Raw genomic sequence first — 7,054 nt, 5'->3', positions numbered from 1 at the left:
CCAGAAAGTGTATGCGAACACAACTACATTCTGCACCCCCCACCCACCCAAGCCACTTACCATCCTGATTTGTTAACAATATTGCTCCTCCTCGACTGACGCTGGTTCAAATTTCTGGAATGTCTCTCCTAATGGCCTTGTTGGTAAACAAACTGAAAAGGACTGCAGCAATTGAAGAAGGTCATCACCACTGTCTCAATGAAAACTAGGTGTGGGTAATAAATGCTGTCAGTAAAAGATGCACTCATCCACAAGTGAAAAATAAATTAGATTAGATTAGATTACAGATTACAGTGTGGAAACAGGCCCTTCGGCCCAACAAGTCCACACCGAGCCGCCGAAGCGAAACCCACCCATACCCCTACATTTACCCCTTACCTAACACTACGGGCAATTTAGCATGGCCAATTCACCTGACCCTGCACATCTTTGGACTATGGGAGGAAACCGGAGCACCCGGAGGAAACCCACGCAGACACGGGGAGAACGTGCAAACTCCACACAGTCAGTCGCCTGAGGCGGGAATTGAACCCGGGTCTCTGGCGCTGTGAGGCAGCAGTGCGAACCACTGTGCCACCGTGCCGCCCACTGTGCCACCGTGCCAAATAGCTATTAGTTTAACATCTGATTTTTTTAATGACTGCAACATATTAGGAAATTAACTAAAAACATTGATATTCAAAACAGTTTCAATTAAACATAAAGGAATGTTAGACATGTTTCTGATGTATGAAACAATTACCATTTCTTTTATCTTCCCAACAGTTCAAAGGTATAGAATATACTGACGTCCAGAATGTGCTATTTCCAGCCAAACAGATGTTTTACAATCTGATCAAGCACTGCACAATTCAAAATTATATGGCTTTCATTCAATGTTGCCCATTGTTGGCATTGAACACATTCAAATCACTAGCTATTTTAATATGAGACTGTTTCATTGATATATAAGGCAATTCAGGATCTGGTTTATTAACATTGTTATATCAATGGAAGTCGTTGCTGTTGCTAACAGTGTGAAAACATTCTGCTGTCTGCCTGAGCTGCAAACAAATGGCAGTATTTACACCTTTCTTCCGAAACAAAGTAAATGTCACAATGTGTTCTTCGGCAGAAATGCCTCTTTAATTATGAATAAGTAAGATCATACTTGTTGAAATATAATAATCTCAAAATACAGTTTTCCAATTAACTCCTTCTTTTGGTGCCTGATCGCTTCTAAGGCCGAAACTGCCTTAATGGTGCTCATCCTCAATCCAGTCAAATATTTCTCATTGATTTACCTGCCATTTTTGGCACGATATAAGAGCATCCGGTGATGGAATTGACACATTCGTTCAGATGGAGAATTGGCTCATGAGGAGAAATAGTGATTCAGTAAAAACGAGTAATTTTCAGATTGTAACTGTAACTAATTAACTGTCGTAGGGTCCAGCCCATCATTTTTAACAGTCTGTGCTCACGCCAATTTCAAAAGATATAGGGAAACAATTGTTGATTCGGACAACAGGAGTCTGCAAAAAAAAAAAGAAAATCCAGGTTAGGTGAGCTAAAATGCTGACATGAATGGAATACAAATATTTTTTTTTTTCAATCTCATGCAGAACATAAAAAAAATTCTGAATATACATTAACTGAAAAAGACTGGCGAATGCTGTGTAAAAGCAAGTCTGACTGTCCTCACATGTAAACTAAAAAAAATAACTTACCACACAGATGTATGTAACTCTATGCAGAATTCCCAGCCTGTTACCTGCTTTTGCAACCACAGTATCGATATTCCTGATGAAGGGCTTTTGCCCGAAACGTCGATTTTGCTGAAGCTCCTCGGGTGCTGCCTGAACTGCTGTGCTCTTCCAGCAATATTGATCCAGAATCCTATATATGACTCGTGACCATCGGCAATATGGTTGACTGTTAACTGCCATCTCAGTAATTAGAAATTGGCAATTATTGCAGTTTTAGCCAGATGTACCCACATCATCTGAGCGAAAATAAAAGATATGATGCTCTACTGTTTTACTTTTCACTGCAAGTTCGCACGTTTCCCATAGTCGTGTGAGGCTGTATTCAGATTAGAAGGGCGACAGAGCGAATAAAGAAGCCATGAAACCGACTCGGCAAGCTCGACAGACTTTACTGCTCCGAACCGCCAGTCCTGACGTACCTTCTGGCCTATCAGTTCTATTGTATACCTCTGGTTGCATGTTATTTCAATAATAAAAATGCCTGTGCGTTGTTATGACACGAGTTAAACCCCTCTGCTCGTTTAAACCTACAACAAAGAAACGATTCACCACCCCCCACACCCCCCCCCCCCCACCGCTGAAATCTGTCAAAATTTGAGAGGCCAAGAACTATCCCCAAAATCACTATTTAATGTAAAAAATTAAGACCTTTCTAAAAATGCTAACAGAGAATAATCAACCAATAACTACTTACAACTCCTTTATCTTTCACCTATCTTTCACCTCCCCCTCTACAATACTGGTCCAGTAAAAATAATCTTATTACGATTGGCAAAAATAAAGCTTCAGAACCAGTCAGCTTTTCCGCGTGTCCTTTGTAGCTTTTCCTCAGTCGATTCTCTTTGCTCCTCAGTCTCTATGTATAATTTTTGTGCAAACCCCATCTTCAGACAGGTAACACCAGTATCAAACTCCATAGTTCTTTTTCACTGGTGGAGTATTTCCACGAGTGGATATTAAGTTTCTTCAAAAGATAACCAACTGGCAGTTCAATCGCATTGTCATCTTCCTGTAGCAGTACGACACCAATTCTTATGTCACGAACATTGATGGCAACTATGAAGACTTTTGCAAGGTTTGGTGTCGCTATAACTTTTTTTGTTAATATTGCTTTGAAATGGCCAAATGCCTCCTCACATTCTTCTGTCCACCGAAACTTTTTTGATCTTCTTCAGCAAATTGTTTCATGCTGGCACTGCACTTATGAAGTTTGGAACAAGCCTTCGATCGAATTTGCTTAATCCTAAATAGGAAAGCATATATTTCTTCGACGTTGGTCGTGGAAATTCCTCAATGGCCTTCGTCTTTGCATTCCATAGGGTAAACCTTCCATAACCGACGTTATGAACCATGAACATCAATTCTGCTTTCGCCAATTCAGTTTTGTTTAAGTTTATTATCATGTTTTGCTTCTCATAATCACCCAAAGAGGTCTTCCTGCTATATCATGTGATTTTTCGAGGACCTACTGAAGATCACTACATTGTCCAAGTAGACTGAAAAGATTATTACCCTAGCACAACTCCGATCATGCGCCTTTGGAATGTGGCGGGGGCGTTCACCATTTCAAAGGGCATCAGCTTAAATTGATATATCCTATTTGGGTTACAAATGCAGAATTTTATTTCTCTGTCTCTGATAAAGGTACCTACCAGTAACCACGCAGTTTTTCCAAGTTAGTAATGTAATTATCTTGTTCGACTTTCTCGATGCAGTCCTCCAATCTTGGAATTGGATATGAGTCCGATTTTGTAACGGCATTGACTTTCCAGTAATCCACCCAAATCCGATGCTTTAAACTAAGACAATCGATTAACTCAACTCGGACTGGTTCGGTTCAATGATATCCTCCTTGCGCATAGCTTTGCTTCCTTCTGGACCTATCTGGCATTGAAAGGATTAAGCTGATAGGGGTGTTGTTTTATTGGAGCAGCATTTCCTGCATTTACTTCAATAACAATAGCATTCATCCTCCCCATCTGGTTGCAACATACGTCCATATACTGCAGTAACAAATCTTTCAGCAGCGTTCTGTGTTCCTGAGGCAGATAGATTACTAAACTACCCCACTCCTTAAAGACTTCTTTATTTTAATTTTTTTTTGAGATACATCAAAATCCACATAATCTGAATTTGATTCTTCACTCTGCGGGGCAGTAACTAACACCGGTTTCTCCAGTTCTTTCTCTCCAGTATAATATGGTTTCAATTGTTCACATTACATACCGGATAGTTTTTCTCCCCCCATCTGGCATCTTTACTGGATAGTACACCTGACTCAACCTTTTCTCAATTTTATGGGGACCATTTATCTGGTTTGGAAGGGATCCCGTCCCTCAATAACAATACTAATACGCCATCCCATCGGGAAGACGTTCAAATTTCAGTTTTTTATCTGCCAGTTTTTATCATTCTATGCAGTGCCTTTTTAGCTGTTGTTTGGCTGAAAATCTACTCATTATAATCTCCCCCTCACATCTGACACATAATCCACGTGTGAGATCTCCGACTTTTGCCCTGTCAATTTCTCTTGACTTAATTCCAAAGGGCCTCTGACTTCATGTCCTAATACAAACTCAAAGGGAGTAAATTGAGTAAATTAGTTTGGGGCCATCTCCAATGGTAAACAGTACGAATTGGACACCAGTATCCCAGTAATACAGGTAATTTGACATTCAGCTATTATCGTGGTCTTCAGGGACTGATGCCTCCTTTCTAAAGTTCCCTGGGATTCAGGATATAACACAATTGATTTAAAGTGCTGTATGCCTCAACTATTCATGATTCCTTAAACAGCCTATCAGTAAAAATAGACCCTTGGTCTGATTGAATTTCTCAGGGTAGCCCATACCGCACGAAGGAAGCTACTAACTTTTCTACCAACCATTCTGCCTTAATAATCCGAAATGGAATTGCCTTCCGAAATCTAGTAGACACAACCAATATAATCATCAAATACCCATTCTCAGTTTTAGTTTAGAATATACTCAATCAATTATAACCCTCATTAAATGTTCTTTCAATGAGTGAACTGGCAACAAAGGTATTGATTTTATTACTGTCTGTGGCTTCGATAACGTTTGGCATATATTGCATTTATGACAAAAGATAACCGCATCCCTGTCCATTCCAGGCCAATAGAAATGTTTTTGTTCCTCAAAGTGAGCCTTTCTTACACCTCGGTGACATCCTCCTTGTAGTTCATGTACTACCCATAACACTTCCTGCCTGTATGCTACCGGCAACACAATCTGGCACCCTTCTGCCCATGTATCCTTTACAGTAACCTGCTGTGGACTCCATTTTCGTCTTGGGGTTCTATCTTTAAGATAATAGCCCTCAAGGATACTATCTGCCTCCTTTTCAGAGTATGCATCAACATATGTATCTTTTATTGTCTCGTCTTTCTATTGTAAATCCATGACCCTTTCAGGACTGAGCACTTCTGCCTGAAGCTCTGCCTGTTCAGATTTTTCCTGCACCATAATTTCAAACAGGGTGTGGGATAACTGAACCCAAAGTTCTTCATCTTTCGCTTCAGCTTTTGCTTCGTTCTGTAACTTATGATTGTGGGACCGGGTTACTAAACAGTCTGGGAAATTTCCAGGGTACTTTTCGTGGAACACCTCAGTTACCTGGTGTTTATGGTGTTTCTCTACAAGAGTGGGTGTCAGTCCCATCTTATATCACGCTAAATCATTCCCAAGAACAAATTGTATTACTGGAAGTGACACGCTGTCAAGCACTCCCGTGGTTACTTCCCCAGTCCTGAGTGGAAACCCCAACCTGACCTTACACAGGACGACGGAGAGTTGGAAAAGATAGGATCAGACCTTGAGACCATGTTGAGAGCGTGTTTTCAGGAGTACCCGAATAACTGGGATAAAGGCATCCCATTCGCACTTTCTGCCATTAGAGATGCCACAAACGAATCTACGCAGTTCACTCCTTTCGAGTTAATATTTGGGCATGAAGTGAGAGGCCCTTGGAAATTAAATAAAGAAAAACTGATAGAAGCAAAGTCTGTGTTCTCACACCGAGATTATGTATCAGAGGTTAGGAAGAGATTAAATCCCATAAATTAGGGAGCTAACGAACATCTAAAGAGGGCACAGCAGAGAATGACGCAGGTGCCAGATGAAAGCTCTGAGATTGGAATGTTTTCACGAGGTGATGACGTGTTAGTAATGTTACCACTGACACGAAATCCCTTCAAACCAGGTTTAGTGGTCTATGTAAAATTAAGAAAACGTTAATAAAAGTGAAATATGCAGTAAAGATGCCAGTTAGAAAAGGTATGTCATGTGTATATTTTGAAACTCTATTCAAGTAGCGAGAAAGAGCTGGAGAATTCAGGTGCTAGTTACTGCTCCACAGAGTGAGGAATCAAACACAGATGGTGTGGATTTTGATATGCCTCAAAATAGATTAAAATTAATAAGTCCTTCAAAGTGGGAGAGGTTTGTAAACTATATCTGTCGCATGTGCTTAGAATACAATTGAAATGTGTGTTACTGCAGTATAAGAACATATGTCAGTATCAAATGGGGGGGACTAATGTTATTGTCCATGAAGTCGCTGTAGGGAATACTGCTCTGATAAAACAAAATCCCTATTGGATTAATCCTTTCAAAGTAAGACACGTCAATAAGGAGTTGGAGGCCAAGTTTTATGATGATATCATCCAACCAAACCAGAGTGAGTGGTGGTCACCGATCGTCGTAGTTACCAAACTGGACAGTAATCAACGATTTTACGTGGATTATCAGAAAGTCAAGGCCCTTCCAAAATTGGACACATATCCAATTTCGAGATTGGAGGACTGTATCGAGAAAGTCAGAAAGTCAGTTGCATAACTAAGTTGGATCAGTGACTGCGAAAGAAATTTTTGAGTTAGCAATCCCAAATGGCCGATATTAATTTAAAGAAAGCCCTTTGGAATGAAAAAACGCCCGTCACATTCGAAAGACTCACGAACAGAGTTTTGGCTGGGTTAATAAACTGTGCAGTCTATTTGGACGATGTAGTAACCTTTCCTAAGTCCTGAAAAGATCACATGGTAGACTTAGCAAAGCTCTTTGAACGACTCGAGAAGCAAAATTGGTAATAACCATAAAAAATACAGAATTCACGCAGAGGTGATGTTCTTTGGACATAACATCGGTTGTGGATGGTTGACCACTTGGAACACAAAGACGAAGGCCAGCGAAAAAATCCACTACCAAGCTGGAAGTCAGAGAAGCTTTGATTCTTGAGACTAAATGGTTTCTACCAGAAGTTTGTTCCAAATGTCAACACTGTAGTGA

This window comes from Chiloscyllium plagiosum, unplaced genomic scaffold (genome assembly GCF_037043375.1).
Source record: "Chiloscyllium plagiosum isolate Xiang-an unplaced genomic scaffold, Cpla_swu_hap1 HiC_scaffold_52, whole genome shotgun sequence".
Taxonomy (NCBI): domain Eukaryota; kingdom Metazoa; phylum Chordata; class Chondrichthyes; order Orectolobiformes; family Hemiscylliidae; genus Chiloscyllium; species Chiloscyllium plagiosum.
This window is presented reverse-complemented; position numbering follows the sequence as displayed.